The sequence below is a fragment of the Anomaloglossus baeobatrachus genome, chromosome 9, assembly GCF_048569485.1.
Source record: "Anomaloglossus baeobatrachus isolate aAnoBae1 chromosome 9, aAnoBae1.hap1, whole genome shotgun sequence".
Lineage (NCBI taxonomy): Eukaryota > Metazoa > Chordata > Amphibia > Anura > Aromobatidae > Anomaloglossus > Anomaloglossus baeobatrachus.
The window spans coordinates 201659361-201680816 of record NC_134361.1 but is presented as its reverse complement, the minus strand read 5'-3'; the positions used below and the strand labels follow the sequence as shown (position 1 = coordinate 201680816).

The window sequence follows — 21456 nt, the reverse complement described above, 5'->3', positions numbered from 1 at the left end:
ACTTAGTAATGATCGCAGTGAAGTCAACTTCTCAACAAACTGGAACCAAAAGAGCAGGACGCGGGCGCAACTGCGACCCCGAGCACCGCTCCACTCGTATGTCTGGAGGAATGAAGGAGATGAGAATATTTTGCGTCTTCAATAACAAGGGACGCCGAATCTGCATAGGGTGATCCTAAAACGATCGCAACAGCGATTTCGGATGTCCCAAAAAGAAGGGATCGCATCAACGACCTCACTCCAAAGGAGATGAAATAAGCAAATCAGAACCGCGAGGCCATCACAACAGCGAACCTCCCGGCGTCACCCATGACTGTAACGCATCAGCGCTTCCTCTTCAGCGTGTTGATCCAGTCGTCCGCCTCCGCGGGAGAAGTAAAAAACAAGGATCTCTCTTGATGGACCACTCTGAGACGAGCCGGGAAGATCATGGAATAAGCAATTTGGTGATCTCTAAGGCGTTTTTTCACCTGAATGAAGGATGCTCTCGTTTTCTGAAGGGACGCAGAGAAGTCAGGGAAGATCAGTATAGGAGCATTATTGTGTAGGATCGGGCCTTTGCGTCGCGCCGCACCAAGGATCGCATCTCTATCCCTGCTGCTCAACAGTCGGGCCAGGAGGGGTCTAGGCTGCGCTCCCGGGGGAGGAGGTCTGGCCGGTACCCGGTGGGCTCTTTCTATAGCGAATGCCGCTGACAGCGTCGCATCAGGGAAAGTTTCAGAAAGCCATGTTTCCATGAACTTACATGGGTCGCTCCCTTCTGCCCTCTCCGGCATTCCCAGTATTCTCAAATTATTGCGACGCAGGCGGTTTTCCAGATCGTCAGCCCTTTGCGCCCAGTTGTTTGCCGCGCTTTCCAAAGAGGACAATCTGCCCGGCGTCGCTCTTGCGTCGTCCTCCAGCGTGGAGATCCGCTGCTCCGTCTCCTTTACCCGCTCTCTCAAATTTTGCAGATCCAGCTGGAGGAGACCCACATCAATCTTAACCTCCTCGATTTTGCCCGTCAGCGACACTTTTGAATCCTGGATCGCCGCAAGTAATTGCGATGTAACTTGCTGTAAGGTTAGCTCCTGCGATTCCTTGGATCCGGCCTCCATGCTCTCCTCCTCCTCCGCCTCACTGGATTCCCGCTCTGCCTGCTTGCCGGCGCCATCTTGCTGGGAGTCCTGGGCAAACTTCTTCAGCTTTTCAGCCGCCGCTGCGCTGCGACCTCTGCTCATGGTACCGATCAGAATGCTCACCGCACCACAGGTAATCCGAAGGTGTGTTTAGGCACCAATTTCGGCAGGATTAATAGCATTTATCAGCGTTGGACTGCGGAGCTGCTCTCAGATGCGACCGCTCATGCTGCCTGCTGGCCACGCCCCCGACACTGCAAGTATTTGATTTACATACATGCAGTTACGTGCCAACTAGACATGCCTGATCTTACGCAATGCAAGTAAATTGAGCGAGGCTGGACATGTTTAGTTGGAATGTGGACAGAAGTGTACAAGTCGCATTTTTGCTCTCGCATAACCATCCATTCTTGCTGCCAGCATGGGAGAATCCTTAAAGGTTGCAATGTATGTTTTGTGAGAATTTAGAAGTCTGCAGTTGACTAGAGTGACCGCAGACTTTCTTCACATTCCTGAATAAGCCCTTTAATTATAAAATTAAGCCCAATCCTTACAGTGTGCAATATGCTCACTGTCAGGATTCAGCTCTGCTTGCTGGTCCCAGCAGTCATCACATGACCACTCCACTCATAAGTGTGCAAACTGCATATGAATGAGTGGTCACTTGACAACTACTCAAACCGCAGGTCCCCGAAAACCTAGATTCGCCTCTGCCCTGGTAAAGTGGTTATGGGCATGGAGATAATCAGTGGCAATGCGCTGGCATCTTCTCACTGACAAACTTTAATGCAGATTGTTCACCAGATTTCACTAAACAAACTGCATATATTAGTGAATAGATTTAGGACCTGGTGTAATTACTTTATTAATACATGTCAGAATGGCTTTGTTATTTTATTAAAGGGTTTAAATTCAATCTACATGATTGACAGCTCCTTAGTGTACCTCCTCCCTGCTGCTGAATCTCCACCCTAGACTGATTGACAGCTTCTGTGTCCCTGTGCCCTGCTGGTACTGAATGTCTGCCCACCTAGATTGTTTGACAGCTCCTATGTACCCCTGCTGCTTAATTTCCCCCTGCCGTCTCTGACTGACAACGCCCCAGTGTCCCTCCTCCCTGCTGCTGCCAAAGACTCACACTGATCAGTACAAGCTGCAGCTGTGAGGCTAGGTGTGCGAATACTGAATACATTGGACTCTTCAGTGTATCTCCTCCTTGCAGCTTCTGTGTCCATAGCCACCTAGCATGGTTGACAGATCCTCATTGTCCCTCCTCCCTGCTGCTGCTGCTGAGATCTCACACCGCTCAGTACATTCCGCAGCTGTTAATCAGGCTAGGTGGATGAAGACTGAATACAAGGCACTCACCGGTGTCTCTTCTCCCCGCAGCTGCTAACCTAACTTGATTGACAGCTCCTCAGTGGTCCTCCTCCCCGCTGCTTATAAAGATGAGATCTCACACTGCTTACTACATTCTGCAGCTGTCAGTCGGGCTACGTGTCACACGGAGGTTTTTGCAGCCATCACCAACTATCATGGTAACTTCAGGAAATGGGGAAGCTTCCGATTTCTGTACTCTGCCTGCTAACTTCCCTGATGTCTGTGATCAGCGCAGGGTGACTCAGACGTCAAGTCATGGCCCTGTGGTTCATGGGCAGGTTAGCAAGAGTTAATCTCTGCTGGTCTGCTTGTTAGTCCTCTTGGAGAGCCAGTCATGTTCACGCTCCTCCCTTATATGCTGGTGTGACACCCCTGGACTATTCAGGGCCTCACAGGGTTCTGCACAATGTGCCCTCCCCGTGCAGTATTCAACTTCCCCCCCATGGTTCTGGGTCTCTGTCCTGCAGCACTGCCTCCACCAGCATGCACAAATCCTAGATACACCTCGCACCACACCTGTCAGGCACACCAATGGGCTGCTTGAGCAGGAATAGGGCCGCCACCTAGGGGTTAGGCAGTGAGGTGGGAGGTGTCAGTTGAGTAGTAGTTGAGTGGTAGCCCTCAAGCTGTGAGGAGCTCTGAGGAAGCTGGGAGTTGGAGCTCCCAGGGGAGAAGTAGACTAGGTCACAGATGGTAGTCTGGATCTAGAGGAGTATGACCCCCGGTCGCAGGGGATTGAGGCTAGGTTCCTGGAAACTGTCAAGGAGGACGGTCAGCAGCCTGGTCCTATCACCGGTCCGGGACCGAAGGCACGACAGGGTACACGGACCCTAGGTCGCGGAGAAGCTTCAGGCGACCCGGCAATTAACCTGCGGAGAACGGGGCCTTTATGGACTGTTCCCACCAGCTTAGAGATCGGGGGCACTAGTGCAATGAGGGGGATAGGGCTTTCCTAGCAAACGAGCCACTAAAATCCCAAGTGTGAGCCCTGAGAGCAGGCTCCTCCACTTAGCCACAGTGGGGAGCGGGGCCCGGACAGCTCCAAGCTACCGGGCCACAACGGACAATCTAAAACTTAGTGCCAGGAGGCAGGATACGGACCACCAGCAGTGCTGCAGGGGACGGGACCCGGACGAGCTCCCCCCGAGAGGCAACAGCATTCAGAGACTTGGTTTACCCGGTTGTCAGCGTCTGCTTCATTGCTGAGTGAGTACTCGACTCCCTGCATTGCGCCCCCATATCTCCCACCAGAGTCCCAGGGCCTGTCCTTACCCATGGAGGGCAACGTCACCAAGCTGCCCCCCTCCATCACCCCGGGTACTCCCAATGGCAGCAGCGGTACTCCCCAATTACCGCACACCACGGGTGGTGTCACGAACCACACCAAAATCCCATGTAAATACCCCCTTCACATTTGAGTGTGGCCCCTGAGCCGCCAAGTCCAGAGACCCTTGAGCCACGAACGATCACCACCCCCGGATCCGAGCGGTTCGATCAGCTACTGGGGTGGCACACAGGCTGCACTGTTCCTATGGTGCCAGTTATAGCTTGACTATGCTGGCCTGAAGAGTTGGATTTATCCATTCTTACTGGTGCTTGTGATTTTATTGCTGTGAGCGGTTCTGGTGTTAACCATTGTTGTCCTTTTCTTGCTGCCTTCCTGCTCTTGCTTTTCTCCTTAGTTTCTTACTGTTTACTCCTGTGAATGTGCAGTGTGACTGAGTTTCTGTTATCCATATCTGTCTCATCTGTGTTTCCATCACATTCCTGCCCCTTCCTTCCCTGGAGGGAGAGGGGAAGCAGATAATCTTTACTCAGGAGTATAGTAAGGCACAGGACTCTAGCATCTCCACTATCAGGGGTAATCAAGAGGACAGGGATAGTCTTGGGTCCCCTAGCATCAGGGACAGCATAGGAGCTCCTTGTCCCTCGCTATCACACAGTCAAATCGTGACACTAGGTGGATGAAGACTGAATGCTAGGCACTCATGGGTGTCTCTTCTCCATGTAGCTGCTGAGCTCTTGCAATTTTAACCTGATTGACAGCTTCTCAGTGATCCTCCTCCCCGCTGCTGTTAATGTTGAGATCTCACACCGCTGAGTACATTCTGCAGCTGTTAATCAGGCTAGGCGGGTGAAGACTGAATACAAGGCACGCATCGGTGTCTTTTACCAACCTAACCTGATTAACAGCTCCTCAGTGGTCCTCCTTCCCACTGCTGATAATGATGAAATCTCACACTGGTTAGTACATTCCGCAGCTGTCAATCAGGCTAGCATGTGAAGACTGAATACAAGGCACTCTCAGCAGTGTCTCTTCCAAATCTAACCTGATTGACAGCTCCTCAGTGATCCTCCTCCCCGCTGCTGATAATGAGATCTCACACTGCTGAGTACAGTCTGCAGCTGTTAATCAGGCTGGGCGGCTGAAGACTGAATACAAGGCACTCATCATTGTCTCTTACCAATCTAATCTGAATAATGGCTCCTCAGTGGTCCTCCTCCCCGCTGCTGATAATGATGAAATCTCACACTGGTTAGTACATTCTGCAGCTGTCAATCAGGCTAGGTGGGTGAAGACTAAATACAAGGCACTCATTGGTGTCTCTTACCAATCTAATCTGAATAATGGCTCCTCAGTGGTCTTCCTCCCTGCTGCTGCTGATAATGATGAAATCTCAAACCACTCAGTAAAGGTGAGAGCAGAAACTGAATACATTGGACTCATGAGCTCCATCTCTTTATAGATGAGCAGCAGGATGATGTGGAGTTCAAAGTAAGTACACCAGTCTCACCAGGTCCAATAGATCTATTTATGACTGCATGCACTTGGCATTGTGGAATCCAGTGACGGATCTGCCAAGATGTTTTATTTCCGCAGTAATTGGGAGCAGACCTTTGTATGTAGCAGAACTGATTGACAATGTCTGCGCAGCGGCTCGGCACAGCTGACGGTTCTCCTCCACTAGGCCCCAGCAGCTCACATATTGACAGAGCAGCAGATGCATGGTGATTGGTGGCAGCGAGCGCCGGTGAGAACCATAAATAGCAGGCACTTTACCAGGGTTTCCTACAAGCACAGTTAATTGTGAATGATAATTTCCCCTTCACTTAATGACTGTCTATACTTAATTTCCCCAAAGATAAACAAAAACACATCAGTCTTGCTGAACCGAGCGGCTGCCGTCTTATACCAGCGTCTCCTGCCTAACACATTCCTTACAATTAAACACGTCTTATTAGAGACAGATAGTTACAAATGCTCAGAATGAACTCGCTGAAGGATTCTTAGTTAGCTCATTCTGCAGCCAGCCATTAGAGGATCAGTATTCTCGTTGTGACCCCCACTCTTTACTAACCTCATGCCCACCAGGGCATCAGATAAGCATGGCCACCACCGGTCACCATAGGATCCAACCCCATGCCTGATGTGGCGCCCAACATATGGACACATCCTATCAAATGAGGGAATGGTAAAAAAAAGATGGGGGTCAACTCATTTCAGAAACCTGATGGGGACGTCCCATGAAGCATCTAGCCATTAGAGGATCAGTATTAGCATTGTCACCCTCGCTCTTTGCTAACCTCGTGCCCACCAGGGCATCAGATAAGCACGGCCACCACCGGTCACCACAGGATCCAACCCCATGCCTGATGTGGTGCCCGGCGTATGGACACATCCTATCGAATGGGGGAATGGTAAAAAAAAAGATGGTGGCCAACTCATTTGGCCAGCAGGGGGCAATACAGAGTAAAGGTGCCCATATTTTGGAAACCTGATGGGGACGTCCCACGAAGCATCCAGCCATTAGAGGATCAGTATTAGCATTGTCACCCCCGCTCTTTGCTAACCTCGTGTCCACCAGGGCATCAGATAAGAACAGCCACCACCGATCACCATAGGATCTGACCGATGCCCAATGTATTTGTTATGGGGCCTGGCATATGGACACATCCTATCGAATGGGGGAGTGCTAAAAAAAAAGAAGGTTGCCAACTCATATGGCCAGCAGGGGACAGTACAGAGTAAAAGTGCCCGTATTTTGGAAACCTGATGGAGACATCCCACGAAGCATCCAGCCATTAGAGGATCAGTATTAGCATTGTCACCATTAATCTTTGCTAATCTCGTGCCTACCAGGGCATCAGATAAGAACAGCCACCACCGATCACCATAGGATCTGACCCATGCCCAATGTATTTGTTATGGGGCCCGGCATATGGACACATCCTATCGAATGGTGGAGTGGTAAAAAAAAAAAGGTTGCCAACTCATATGGCCAGCAGGGGGCAGCATAGAGTAAAGGTGCCCATATTTTGGGGACGTCCCGCGAAGGACATGCCCGTTCCTATTATTTTATTTTAAGGAAAGAGTCTGGCAACGATGTTCTCTCCTCTTGACCAAACTGAGGGTCCATGTTTTTGGGGTAGTTCGGAGCATTAAGTCGACCACTATCTTGTGTGTATGGCCAACTACTTATGTGTAAATGGGCTCCCCCAAAGGGACTAAACTGAAAAATGTACTGGGTCGTGGTGGGACCAATTGTTCCCTGATGCCATTCGAGGTCCAAATGTTCATCCACCACCTCATCAGCTGGAACCAGTATAATAAATATCTTGGTGGTGAGGGTCCTGGAGCTATGGTATCCAAGAAGGAGACTCAGGCCTCTCCACCATTAGGAGTATCCCTTAGAATTGGGAAACCTTAGGGCCTCCTAGCTTGAGGAACAGATTAGGCCTCTGACAGACAGAACCAGTATAATAAATATCATGGTGGTGGGGCTCCTGGAGCTACGGTATCCAAGAAGGAGACTCAGGTGTCTCCACCATTAGGAGTATCCCTGAGGATAGGGATATCTTAGGACCCTGATTAGGCCTCTGATGGAGAACGTACCTGTTTAGGATCTTGCGGTAGACGGCATCATAACACAACGTTCACTGGGGATTTCATTCATGAATGCAGCCGCATCTAACAGTCACAGGCACCACTGCGAGTTCGGGCTGAGCGAGGGGGCCAATCCATGGACGTTGTCGTTTCCAGTTTCAGTTGCAAACTGCTGTTGGGACCCAGTCAGGGACAAGCACACCTTGTGTCTCCGCTGCACTGAGAAAACCTGCAAACAAAAAGGCAGATGTGTCAGAATCATGGTATAGGTGGATGATGGAGCAACTAGTCAAGACATTTGGGTAGAAACATATCCATCTCCGTCTCTGGTACCTGCCTTCCCATACCTGTCTGTCCCTCCCTCGCCCACCATTCCTGTCTGTACCTGCCTGTCCAGAATGCCTCAGTCAGCCCACTTGTACGTAGCTATTCCTGAGTCCATCACCTAGTTTGGGGGTCAGCTGACACAGTCCCAGTCACTATCCTGGGAGTGGCACCTGGTGTCCGCCTCATGGTGGGTGCTTAGTTAAGCCCCCCACTAAAGGGTAAGCCCGGGTATCCCCTGTAGTCCAGTGGGTCCTCTAATCTTGATCGCTGCCCCTACACCGGTCGTGAGTATTATATTATCCCTTTGATCACATGTTGTGGAGAGACCTATCACATCTGCTCTCCTCCTATTTATGCTGGTTGACTCCTTCTACCCATGTCAGCTATAGTTTATTCTCTGTTGGTCTCTGAGGTGTGGTGCCCCAGACAGTATAGCTTTTATTAGACACATTGCTTGATGTGGTTGGTGAATTTACCCCTTTAGTTTGTAGTTTCCTTCCTGCTCTTGTTTTAGATCCTAAATCTCTTTTTGCCTTTACCCTTGTGTGTGCGTGCTGTGTGACAGAGTTTTGGTTTTCCCTTGTCTGTCTTTATCTGTTGGTTTCATCACATGCGTGTCCCATCCCTTCTTGGGGGGGAGAGGGAATTGGATCAGGAGTGCTCAGGAACAGGGCCAGGAGGGAGACTCAGACCTCTCCACCATTAAGAGTATCCCTGAGCTTAGGGATAGAATAGGGCCCTCCTAGTTTAAGGGACAGATTAGGAGCCCTGGTTTCCCACAATATCATAGTCATTGTGACAAGAATATTAAGAAATGAATCAGGTTCATCTCGTCCATCCCTTGAGAGAGAAGGGGTAATCAGATACATCTCGTCCATCCCTTGAGAGAGGAGGGGTAATCAGATGAATCAGGTACATCTCGTCTCTCCCTTTAGGGAGGAGGGGGAATCAGATTAGGACTGGTCAGGAGCAGGACCAGGAAGGGGACTCAGGCCTCTCCACCATCAGGAGTATCACTGAGGTTAGGGATAGCATAGGGCCCCCCTAGCTTAAAGGACAGATTAGGAGCCCCGGTTTCCCACTATACCATAGTCATTGTGACAAGAATATTAAGAAATGAAGCAGGTACATCTCGTCCCTCCCTTGAGGGAGGAGGGGGAATCAGATGAATCAGGTACATCTCGTCCCTCCCTTTAGGGAGGAGGGGGAATCAGATTAGGACTGGTCAGGAGCAGGACCAGGAAGGGGACTTAGGCCTCTCCACCATCAGGAGTATCACTGAGGTTAGGGATAGCATAGGGCCCCCCTAGCTTAAAGGACAGATTAGGAGCCCCGGTTTCCCACTATACCATAGTCATTATGACAAGAATATTAAGAAATGAATCAGGTACATCTCGTCCCTCCCTTGAGGGAGGAGGGGAAATCAGATGAATCAGGTTCATCTCGTGGCAATCTTGAGGGAGGAGACGGAATCAGATTAGGACTAGTCAGGAACAGGACCATCAAGGAGACTCAGGCATCTCCACCATTAGGAGTATCCCTGAGGATAGGGATAGAATAGGGCCCTGTAGCTTGAGAGACAGATTAGGAGCCCCGGTTCCCGCTATCCTATAGTCATCGTGACAAGTATATTAGGTGGAACACTTTTGGTTCAGCTTTCAAGAGTGATGGGGTCCGTTCTACCTTTCCAATAAAACCGAGGGACCGTACGAGATCGCCCAAGTTCTTTGTGCTTATTAGGCTATTCCTATATGATGAAGTTGTATCAATAATGCATTTAGTAAAATAACAATGGAATACATAAAATAACCAGATACAATAAAGGCAAAACCACTCTCTACCCATTTGCTGATTTCCCCGCACTCGGTGTATGCGCTGAGCTGAACTGGTAATTATCATACTTCAATTAAAATCAATTATTCAGCTTTATTGCTCTTCATTATTATTTCAATCCTCCCACTTTTCTATAATCGAGTGTACATTAGGAATGCACTACACACAGAATCGTTACATTCAGCCGCCAATTCCCCCCGGTACTCCCTATGCTGAGAATCCAGATGCATTTTTAATCACGCTTTCTCTTGTATACTTTATATACTCTCAAAGGGGTGAGGACATCCTCCTTATTCCAGGATCACGTCTTGACCTCGGATAAAAAATTTTCATACGTAAAAGGACCTTTTTATTCTACGTCTTGATGGTCGGGAGGTGAGATAGGACATGAGCCCTCTTGGTGGCGCTCCATAGCTCAAAGTCAGGTTGGGTTATCGTTTGACAAAAAAGGCCGACTGTCCGAGGGTCAATTCGCAGCACCCCGATCCAGGAGCCAAGTCATTGACCACTGGACGATTCTCCGTTTACCTTCTGGCATCCACAGTTCTTCTTTTGATTAGCCAGGCCGGCGTGATGTCATCATTGTGGAGTGGCGCACAGATGACCTCATACCAGCATGGATAATCAAAAGAAGAAGTGGAGACGCCAGGAGGTCAGTACTGATCTGGCCGATGGAGCGGAGTCACAAGGACCAATTATCCCATCTCTAGTCTCCACTATCATGGGACCTTCACCACCAGTCTTACTTTTCATTTTTTTCAAACCCCTAAAAGAGAGGGATCCTATGGGCCACCATAGACTATGATCTCTTGATGCCCAGAGCTAGAGCGTATAACCTCCAGCCTTTCACCTCTTCGGTGTATAACATTTGGTCCCATTAATCCCTGTGTACAGGGCTGTATTTTGCCTTCGTGCTGCCCTAGGCACTTTAAGTGGTCGCGCCCCTTAGTGACAACGTAACACTGAGTTTTCGCACACGACATCTGTTTAAGGCAGATCTACTCTGTAAAACACTTGAAAAAGTATCAATGAGAAACGAAGGGCACTATCACCCCCCCCCCCAATGGGGATCACCACAGGCACATCAAAACATAGCATGAGTATAAAATATTCCCACCACACCGTCCCCACTTATATACTGTGACTGTCACACTGCCCCTAATAAACTACACACTGCCCTCCCTTATAAATTATACCCACCACACCTTCCTCAATTATGAAATATGATCTGCACATTGACCTCACATCATGCTGCCCCCTCCTCACAATGTCCCATGCATGCTGCCCCCTCCTCACAGTGTCCCATGCATGCTGCCCCCTCCTCACAGTGTCCCATGCATGCTGCCCCCTCCTCACAATGTCCCATGCATGCTGCCCCCTCCTCACAATGTCCCATGCATACTGCCCCCTCCTCACAATGTCCCATGCATGCTGCCCCCTCCTCACAATGTCCCATGCATGCTTCCCCCTCCTCACAATGTCCCATGCATGCTGCCCCCTCCTCACAATGTCCCATGCATGCTGTCCCCTCCTCACAGTGTCCCATGCATGCTGCCCCTTCCTCACAGTGTCCCATGCATGCTGCCCCCTCCTCACAATGTCCCATGCATGCTGTCCCCTCCTCACAGTGTCCCATGCATGCTGCCCCTTCCTCACAGTGTCCCATGCATGCTTCCCCCTCCTCACAGTGTCCCATGCATGCTGCCCCCTCCTCACAGTGTCCCATGCATGCTGCCCCTTCCTCACAGTGTCCCATGCATGCTGCCCCCTCCTCACAGTGTCCCATGCATTCTGCCCCCTCCTCACAATGTCCCAAGCATGCTGCCCCCTCCTCACAATGTCCCATGCATGCTGCCCCCTCCTCACAATGTCCCATGCATGCTGCCCACTCCTCACAATGTCCCATGCATGCTGCCCCCTCCTCACAATGTCCTATGCATGCTGCCCCCTCCTCCCAATGTCCCATGCATGCTACCCCTTCCTCACAGTGTCCCATGCATGCTGCCCCCTCCTCACAATGTCCCATGCATGCTGCCCCCTCCTCACAATGTCCCATGCATGCTGTCCCCCCTCACAATGTCCCATGCATGCTGCCCCCTCCTCACAATGTCCCATGCATGCTGCCCCCTCCTCACAATGTCCCATGCATGCTGCCCCCTCCTCACAATGTCCTATGCATGCTGCCCCCTCCTCCCAATGTCCCATGCATGCTGCCCCTTCCTCACAGTGTCCCATGCATGCTGCCCCCTCCTCACAATGTCCCATGCATGCTGCCCCCTCCTCACAATGTCCCATGCATGCTGTCCCCCCTCACAATGTCCCATGCATGCTGCCCCCTCCTCACAATGTCCCATGCATGCTGCCCCCTCCTCAAAATGTCCCATGCATGCTGCCCCCTCCTCACAATGTCCCATGCATGCTGCCCCCTCCTCACAATGTCCCATGCATGCTGCCCCTTCCTCACAGTGTCCCATGCATGCTGCCCCCTCCTCACAATGTCCCATGCATGCTGCCCCCTCCTCACAATGTCCCATGCATGCTGTCCCCCCTCACAATGTCCCATGCATGCTGCCCCCTCCTCACAATGTCCCATGCATGCTGCCCCTCCTCAAAATGTCCCATGCATGCTGCCCCCTCCTCAAAATGTCCCATGCATGCTGCCCCCTCCTCACAATGTCCCATGCATGCTGCCCCCTCCTCACAATGTCCCATGCATGCTGCCCCCTCCTCACAATGTCCCATGCATGCTTCCCCCTCCTCACAATGTCCCATGCATGCTTCCCCGTCCTCACAATGTCCCATGCATGCTGCCCCCTCTTCACAATGTCCCATGCATGCTGCCCCCTCCTCACAATGTCCCATGCATGCTGCCCCTTCTCACAATGTCCCATGCATGCTGCTCCCTCCTCACAGTTTCCCATGCATGCTGCCCCCTCCTCACAATGTCCCATGCATGCTGCTCCCTCCTCACAGTTTCCCATGCATGCTGTTCCCTCCTCTCAATGTCCCATGCATGCTGCCCCTCTCCATGAGCTCCTAATGCTGCCTTCCTCTTTTCCATAATGACACCTCCATGCTGCCCCATTCATCATACTAAGACCACCACACTAACACTTATGCTGAGACACCCCTCCCACACACACACACACACACACTACCCCACTCTTGATATTGACTCCCCTACATTGCTCCACTCCATACTGAGCCCACACATGCTGCCCCTTCTCCATAATGAGCTCCCAATGCTGCCCCCCTCTCATTCTGAGTCCTTACACTCCCCCCCATCGATTTTGTCATTGCACTATCCCTCAACCCTTGTCCTCTGTCTCTAGGATTGGCCCCTCTCTCCCATTCCCCCAGCAGTAGCCGCTCTCCCCCGCCTTCACCAGCAGCCTCTCCCCCAGCATCAGTCTCTCTCCCCCAGCCCCCCAGCATCAACCTCTCTCCCCCCAGCGTCCCCCAGCATCAGCCTCTCTCCCCCAGCCTCCCCCAGCTTCAGCCTCTCTCCCCCCAGCCTCCCCCAGCTTCAGCCTCTCTCCCCCCAGCCTCCCCCAGCATCAGCCTCTCTCCCCCAGCTTCCCCCAGCATCAGCCTCTCTCCCCCAGCTTTCCCCAGCATCAGCCTCTCTGCCCCCAGCATCAGCCTCTCTGTCTGCCCCCAGCATCAGCCTCTCTTCTCCCAGCCTCCCCCAGCATCAGCCCCCCCAGCATCAGCCTCCACCCTCCCAGCCTCCCCCAGCATCAGCCTCCCCGTTCCCAGCCTCCCCCTCCCAGCCTCTCCCAGTATCAGCCTCCCCCAGCATCAGCCTCTCTTCTCCCAGCCTCCCCCAGCATCAGCCTCCCCCAGCATCAGCCTCTCTTCTCCCAGCCTCCCCCAGCATCATCCTCTCTCCTCCCAGCCTCCCCCAGCATCAGCCTCCCCCAGCATCATCCTCCCCCAGCATCATCCTCCCCCAGCATCAGCCTCCCCCAGCATCAGCCTCTCTCCTCCCAGCATCAGCCTCCCTCAGCATCAGCCTCCTTCCTCCCAGCCTCCCCCAGCATCAGCCTCCCCCAGCATCAGCCTCCCTCCTCCTAGCCTCCCCCAGCATCAGCCTCTCTCCTCCCAGCCTCCCCCAGCATCAGCCTCCCTCAGCATCAGCCTCTCTCCTCCCAGCCTCCCCCAGCATCAGCCTCCCTCAGCATCAGCCTCTCTCCTCCGAGCCTCCCGCAGCATCAGCCTCTCCCAGCATCAGCCTCCCTCAGCACCAGCCTCTTTCCTCCCAGCCTCTCCCAGCATCAGCCTCTCTCCTCCCAGCCTCCCCCAGCATCAGCCTCCCCCAGCATCAGCCTCTCTCCTCCCAGCCTCCCCCCTCCCAGCCTCCCTCAGCATCAGCCTCCCTCCTCCCAGCCTCCCCCAGCATCAGCCTCCCCCAGCACCAGCCTCCCCCAGCATCAGCCTCTCTCCTCCCAGCCTCCCCCAGCATCAGCCTCTCTCCTCCCAAACTCTCCCAGCATCAGCCTCCCCCAGCATCAGCCTCCCTTAGCATCAGCCTCTCTCCTCCCAGCCTCCCCCAGCATCAGCCTCCCTCCTCCCAGCCTCCCCCAGCATCAGCCTCTCTCCTCCCAGCCTCCCCCAGCATCAGCCTCCCTCAGCATCAGCCTCCCTCCTCCCAGCCTCCCTCAGCATCAGCCTCCCCCAGGATCAGCCTCCCTCAGCATCAGCCTCCCTCCTCCCAGCCTCCCCCAGCGTCAGCCTCCCCCCTCCCAGCCTTCCGCAACATCAGCCTCCCCCCTCCCAGCCTCCCCAGCATCAGACTCTCTCCTCCCAGCCTCCCCCAGTATCAGCTTCTCTTCCCCCAAGTCTCCCCCAGTATCAGCCTCTCTCCTCCCAATCCATACGCAGATCTCCAGTCTGCATTAGAGACACCCCCACGCTCCTTATGAATCTTCAGCTCTGCGAGCACTTAACCTGCTCCAGGGCCCGCCGTCATCTTCCTGGCTCACGTGAGTATCCTCTTCTGACACCGGCTTCCATCGCGGCGTCCTCTGCGGCGTCCTGCTGTGAGCTCTGCATGTGAAATCCACACAGCATTGGACGCAGCACAGAGGAAGGAGCTGATTGGCGTGCCTGTGACCCCGGAAGTGCAGGCGCCGGCAGTTCCGGGGTCAATCAGCTCTCTGTGCCCGGCCGCCGCAGTTTGTCTGCATTCGCGTCTTAATTGACGCGGATACAAATAAATAAAGGTGCACCTCTCCCCCCTCCCCCCTCCGAAAATACAGCGGATTTAATGAATTTTGTAAAAAAAAAAAAAAAAAAATATTTTTTTTTTACTGCTAGAAGGTGCCGCCCCCCTGCATCCTGCCGCCCTAGGCACGGGACCACGGGTGCCTAATGGTAAATACGGCCCTGCCTGTGTATAACATCTGTCCCCTCACCCCATTGTATAAACTTCGGATCCTCACCTCCCCGCTGTATGACCTTTGACCCCTCAGCCCCACGACATTTCTTCCTCCTAAATCTTCCCCCATACCCTGTGAGTAATATTATTGAGAAGTGGAAGGAACCACAGCAACTCAGCCACGTAACGGTAGAGAGCGCTGAGGAACAGGGGGCAGAAAACGCACCCCAGCTCTGCTGACCCCATAACTGCAGATCTCTTCTAGTAACATCACGCAAACACTACGCCCACCGGGAGCTTCATGGCCGAGCAGCTGCAGCCGCCGTATATCACCAAGCACAATGCCGAGCGTTGGATGGAGTGGTATAAAGCCGCCACCACTGGACTCTGGAGGATACATGTTCAGTGCAGTGACAGATCGCAGTGCTCTATCTGTGTCTGATGGAGGAGTCGGGGTTCGGAGATTCCAGAAGAACGTTACCCCCTGACTGTGACTCGCCCACCCCAGGGCTATGGGACACCCGGTGCCGGACCGGACTAGTCCGGGGGTCGTCAGTGGTGGCGGGGCCCGACTCCGTGACCTGTGGTTTGCGACTATTAAGCCGCCGCTGCTGTGTGAGGCCTCCAGGGTGATGGAATGGCAGCAATGGTGGTACTGCTCCCCACAGGTGGAGCGGTGCCCCGGGGACACTGTTGGTGCTTGTAAGTGTCTATGCAGTGATGGAAGTCTATGCAGATGAAAATAACAGAGGCAACACCAGGGGTGCAGTTTCAAGGTCTTTACTCACAGTTCTTGGTTATGGCCGGCAGGAGCCTTTAGACTGCTGGGACCACCGTCAGGGACCTCCGCCGATCCCGGGTAGATCTGGGGATAAATGCCAGTGCACCCCTCTATGTGTTCCTTTCTTCAGCTGTTTCCTTAAGCCTTGCCCTTTTTGGCTGAACCTGGCTCGGCCTCCACTACAGCCTCCGGGCCAGGGGTTTGCCTGTCGGTAATTTACCCCCTTTCTAGAGGTTCTGCTGTGGGCTGTGGCCCGGGGAGCTTGCAGCTTTCCCTGGGCCTCGGTTTCTTACTTTTGGAGATGACTTTTCCTCCTCCAGTGTCTAGGGACCGTCCCCTGTTTGCAGCTTGATCCCTCCACCGAACCTTCTTATTGTGGAACGGGCCATGAGCCTGAAAGCTATTTGTGGCCCTGGAATCCCTTCTGTTCTGTGTGGTGTCACCTGGGCCTAGTCGGGCCCCAGGGTCTTCACCAGGAAGCGTCTCTTTCCTTCTCTGTTTCTCTCCTTCTCTGTTGCTTTCTTTCTCTGTTGCGGACACTCTGAACTCTCAGAGCTCCTTTCTCCTTCACAGCTACATGCTGTCTACTCACTCTCTCACTCTCTGAGGTAAACTGAAACTAAACCTGACCTTCCTTACTACTTTTCTCTCGGCTGGCTCCTCCCACCTCCCAGTTGCTCAGCTACCACCCTATGGGAGCAGGGATGGGTCTTACGGCCCCTCCCAGCATGCAGCATGGGAGGGTTGCTGCCACTGTCCCTGGTCCCTGTGTGTGCCTAACAATGGGTGTAGTGTAGTTTTCCCTGTTAACTGGCATGTACCCCTTTCCTTACCCAGGATGGGACATCACACCTCTGGCTGGGGTGCAATGTCTCTGTGGCGACGGAAGCCTCAGGGGCGCCACAACTGCATTGTGCCCCCTGTACAGTTTGGTGGAGGAGGATAATGCTCTGGGCTGGTATCAGAGGTCGGTCTGGGCTCGTTAGTTCCAGTTCAAGTCTTAATTTTTCAGCACAAGACATTTTGGATCATTTTACTCTTCCAACTTTATGGGAACAGTTTGGGGAAGACCCTTATCTGTTCCCCTTGACTGTGCCCAGTGCAGAAACTGCATAAAGACGTGGAGGGGGAGTTTGGTGGAGAAGAACATGAACTTCCACACCGAGCCTGCACCTGTACTCCATCCAACTCCTTTGGCAAGAACTAGACCAGAGATTGTGACCCTGGCCTCTCCCCAATATCAGTGTCTAACCTCACAAATACCCTTCTGGATGAAGTGTATGAAGTCCTTTGAAGGTTTTTTGAGGGGAACCAGGCAGCATATAGACACAAGAATGATGTTAGACATGAAAGTGACAATCCATGTGTCCTTCTATGAAATCGCACTGGGATGGTCTCCAAAAGCGATAAAGCCACCACAATTATCCTGCTATCCCAGGTCTTGTCCTTGCTGGAGCTCTGGTGTTAGACTGATGACCTTTGCTGCCAAACATGTGGGTCAGGGAAACCGTCCCCTCCCCAACGCCAACTAAGCAGGAAACCACTTTAGTAGGAGGCGCATTGTCGTAACGGATGTGTCTGGGAGACGGATTCTCAGGGTCGTTAACACAGAACCAAGTTGGCAAAAGAGATGTAAACCGACATCTGCACCCCCCCAATTCCCATTCCAACCATCAATGAATAATAACTTCCTGCCATTAGTCCTAATAATGTTCCTCTCGTGTAATGTGCATCCTCACCCCGGCCGGTGTCCATCAGGAGCTTGCACAACAAGGACGTTTGATGCACACTGAGAAATGACTACAGAGTGAGGCTTATTAATATTTTAGTGACAGCATCACTGCAGCTTCGGTGTTTTTGAGTTCTGACTGTTTATGATGCCTCCACCGAACATTTGACGACTCCCAGCTCAACGTTCTCCAAAGAAACATATCATAAGAGCCAAAAAGCTCCATCGTCCAGAGGATGGGAGTCGTCCATCTGCAACCTCCCTGAAGAACGTCTACTGTACGAGCATCGGTAATGGTCCACGTCATTCACTCGACTTCTTTTTTGGATTCTCTTGTGTCACAACTCAACACCCCCCCCCCACACACAAAAATCTGCATATGTTATTAACACGTTCTTCTGAAGAAGCTATTAATCCCCTGGGTATCTACAGAAATTACATATTTATTTGATCCGTCATCCATAATTTATTGGGCGCTGACGTATTCTTTCGTATGTACTGTATAACAATCACTACAGACACTGGTGGCTTTGTTGGCATCGGTCAACACGTGTAACCTAGTGTTTTGCCTAATGCCTTAGACCTTCTACTGCGAGAGATATTAAATTCCTCAAGATTGAAATTGCGACACCAAGGTAGAGAAGTTACGGTGTCTGGACCCCTCTGGTCTTCACCTCAGATGCACTAATACCTTGGTGGCACATTGATTTGGTGGTGAACCCAATGGTGCAGTCATTTGCCCAAAGTGTCCCAGGAGCACATGATATGGTAAGCAGCCTGGGGGCCTAAACTTGCTACCATGGCTGTAGCGTCTTCTCTTCTATCAAGCACATCTGGGATGTCATTGGTCGTGATTTCACAGGGTGCTGCCAGCAGCGGATCTTGATGATTCTCCAAGCACATTCAGTAACCATTAATAACCTCATCGTCACAAGGAGAGTTTTACAAACTTCGCTGACTGTCATGGCGGCGTCGGGATCTGTTCAAACTACAAATTCTGACACTCCACCCAATAACATCTCTGGTGGCTGAGATCATGCAGTGGATCTTGATGATTCCCGAAGCTCATTCAGATGACCATTAATAACCTCACTGTCACATGGAGATTTTTTATATAAACTTTGCTGTCTGTCATGACGGCGCCAGAATCTGTTCAAAATATAGATTCTGACACTCTGCCTGCAAACGTCTCTGGTGCCTGTGATCAATGCAGGCAGACTTGGGCGTTGACATGCAGATTGGTAGTTCATAGGCAGTCTAGCAAGAATTAATCTCTGCTAGTCTGCTTGTTGGTCTCCTTTGATCACATGTTGTGGGAGAGCCAATCACATCTGCTCTCCTCCTATATATTCTGGCTAGAGCCTTCCTTCTATGCCAGCTATAGTTTATCTAAGCTGGTCTGGTGAGGTGTTGTGATCCAGACTATCTGGTGGATGTACTACCTGTTGCTGAGTGCGGTTGTCGAGTATCCTTGTTGCCTTTTTGTTGCTACCTTACTGCTCTTCTTTTTCTCTTGAGTCAATCATTGTCTGTTCCTGTGTTTGTGCAGTTTGTCAGAATTTTGGTTTTCCCTTTTCTGTCATTATCTGCATTTCCTTCTCACTCCTACCCCATCATTTGCTGGTGGGAGGCGGCAATCGGACTACTGCTGGTCAGTAGAGATGGGTGAATAGTGACTATTCATGTTCGGATGATGCTTACCGAATACCGACCACCATTCCAGTATTCATCATGGCAAGAATAATGCTTAGGTTCCCTATTGACTGGCATTAGGTTAGTTTTTTGAGACAAATACCGGAATAGTACTTTGGTATTCATTACAAATAATCAGAACACAGATATTTACTATTCTCCGAACACTACTGGTCAGCAGCATAGTCCGGCACGGGACTCAGGCATCTTTACCATCAGGGGTAACTCTCTGAGGTTAGAAATAGCCTAGGGTCCCCTAGCGTGGGGGATAGCATAGGAGCCCCCTGTTCCTCGCTCTCCTACAGTCACACCGTGACACTCATTGATAATAGCCAAGGCTGTAAGTGCCAAGGTTCCTCCAGACTGAATAAATCAAGATATTTTGAAAAAGTTGTTTCCTTTTTTCATCATTTTTACACCAGTGATATTGCCACCCATCCTGTGATTTCCATAATTCCACGATTCTTACTTCTTGGTGTTGCAATTGTAACGTTTAGGTATGTATCTGCCTCCTCCTCTCCACCAATGATCCATGGTGCCCCATGTATCTTCAGAGTCAACACCAACCCAAGGAATGGATGGACATTAGTGAAAGAGCATGACTTTCCTCAAATTCAAGCCTCTCCTTCTTTCTATCACGGTAGAAGGTATAATAGACACTTGAGGGACCAGAAACCAAGATGCCGTATTTCTATTTATACAGTTGGTGAAGTGCAATCAGCATCCACAGTAAATAATGGAAGGTGAGAAGGTTGTGATTCGACAATAGACCAGGAACATGGGCCAAGGGCAGGAAGAAGAGATTCAGGGAACTACCGGTAGTGAGGCGCCTAAAAAATCATGAAGGCCTCCATACACATTGGATGAAAGTTGGCCGGACCTCTTGATTCCGACAGGAAGGGATGACCACCGGATGTGTATGGGAGCCTCACAGCTTGAGAGATGACATCAGGGGAGAGAAGGATCGAGCCGTCTCAGTTCGAAAGCCTGATCCTTTTTGTTTTAAGGAACATAAGTGTCCACCTGAGGTGTCTACCAAAGGCTTTCTCCTCTCTCCCCACTGGAAACACATAAATGTTCAGCCAAGTCAAGTGTTCCTTTTTATGGTGATGGCCGCCACTGACATCAACAAGGCCGGAGGCAATAGGCGAGCTCTCTGAGAAGCTCAGCTCACTTGTTGGTCACAGTGTTGTCGACGTGACGTCAGTGCTGTAGACAATAACAGACACCAGGAGCAGTGATGGAGACTCAAACAGGGGAGGGTGAGTAAAGCTCTTTGTTTTTTAAATAATCGGTGAGATGCTCAATCACTATGTGTCACTAGATACAACTAGTAGAGGAGTAGTCAAAAAAGATGCGGGTCAGGAGCCAGGTCATCACGTATGGAACACAGGGAGAAAGAGGAGCCGAGGTCAGGGTATGAGACGGAGATCAGGAGCCAGGAAGTCATGTATGGAACACAGGGAGAAAGCGGAGCCGAGGTCAGGGTATGAGACGGAGGTCAGGAGCCAGGAAGTCATGTATGGAACACAGGGAGAAAGCAGAGTCAAGGTCAGGGTACGAGACAGAGGTCAGAAGCCAGGACGTCAGGTCAGAGTCAGTTATAGAACAAAGCTCCGGCACACTCCAAAAAATAGAGAAGAAAGTCATATTTATGAAGTATTTTTTATTTAACTTGTGTATAGAAAAAGTCCAACGTTTCAATCCTAATTTAGGTCTTTGTCAAGGACATTCTAAAATACAGTCAATGATTGAGGTTTTGCTAGGCAACGGTTGTTGCATCAAATAAAGGCAGCTTATGAGGTGGTATACCTTGCAATACTGTATATCGGAAATAAGGACATAACGGTCCAAGGAAGTGATAAATTGGCTCTTTATATCTTATGTCAAGAATTAGGATGAATATCCAGAAAAGGGAAAATAAGTGAGAGCGCTGTATGAGCGTATTAAACCACTCCCCAGGCTCTTCAAGAGTTTAGATTAGATCTGAATGAAATGAAGGTGCTCTGGCTGCAGAGAAATCGTATAAGGTAATGCAAGAGTGCAACTACATGTTCAACCTTCAGTGGTGGTTCAGGGTGTGACATCTATGAGAGGTATACGACTTTCTTCTCTATTTTTTGGAGTGTGCCGGAGCTTTGTTCTATAATTGATAATTCATTTTTCTCCGTGCACCCACTTACTGAGTGAGCCAGGTTTATCTTACCTTAAGGTCAGAGTCAGTGGCACGGGTGGAGAAGAGTAACTAAGGTCCAAGGTCGAGAGACAAGATCAGAACAGTACGCTTATGGGAGCTGGAAACACATGCTACAGAACAGGAACTACAACTTG

At 51.2% G+C, this 21456-nt stretch overlaps 1 protein-coding gene across 5 annotated transcripts in view; it reads right to left on the bottom strand.

The window, feature by feature from the left end:
• Positions 1-21456, bottom strand: part of ATP2B3 (ATPase plasma membrane Ca2+ transporting 3) — a 375958-nt gene that overhangs the window by 246717 nt on the left and 107785 nt on the right. For all 5 annotated transcript variants that reach the window (XM_075324261.1, XM_075324258.1, XM_075324259.1 and 2 more), the window contains exon 2: positions 7393-7612. The gene's annotated coding sequence lies outside the window, so the exon portion shown is untranslated. The remainder of the gene's footprint in view (positions 1-7392; positions 7613-21456) is intronic.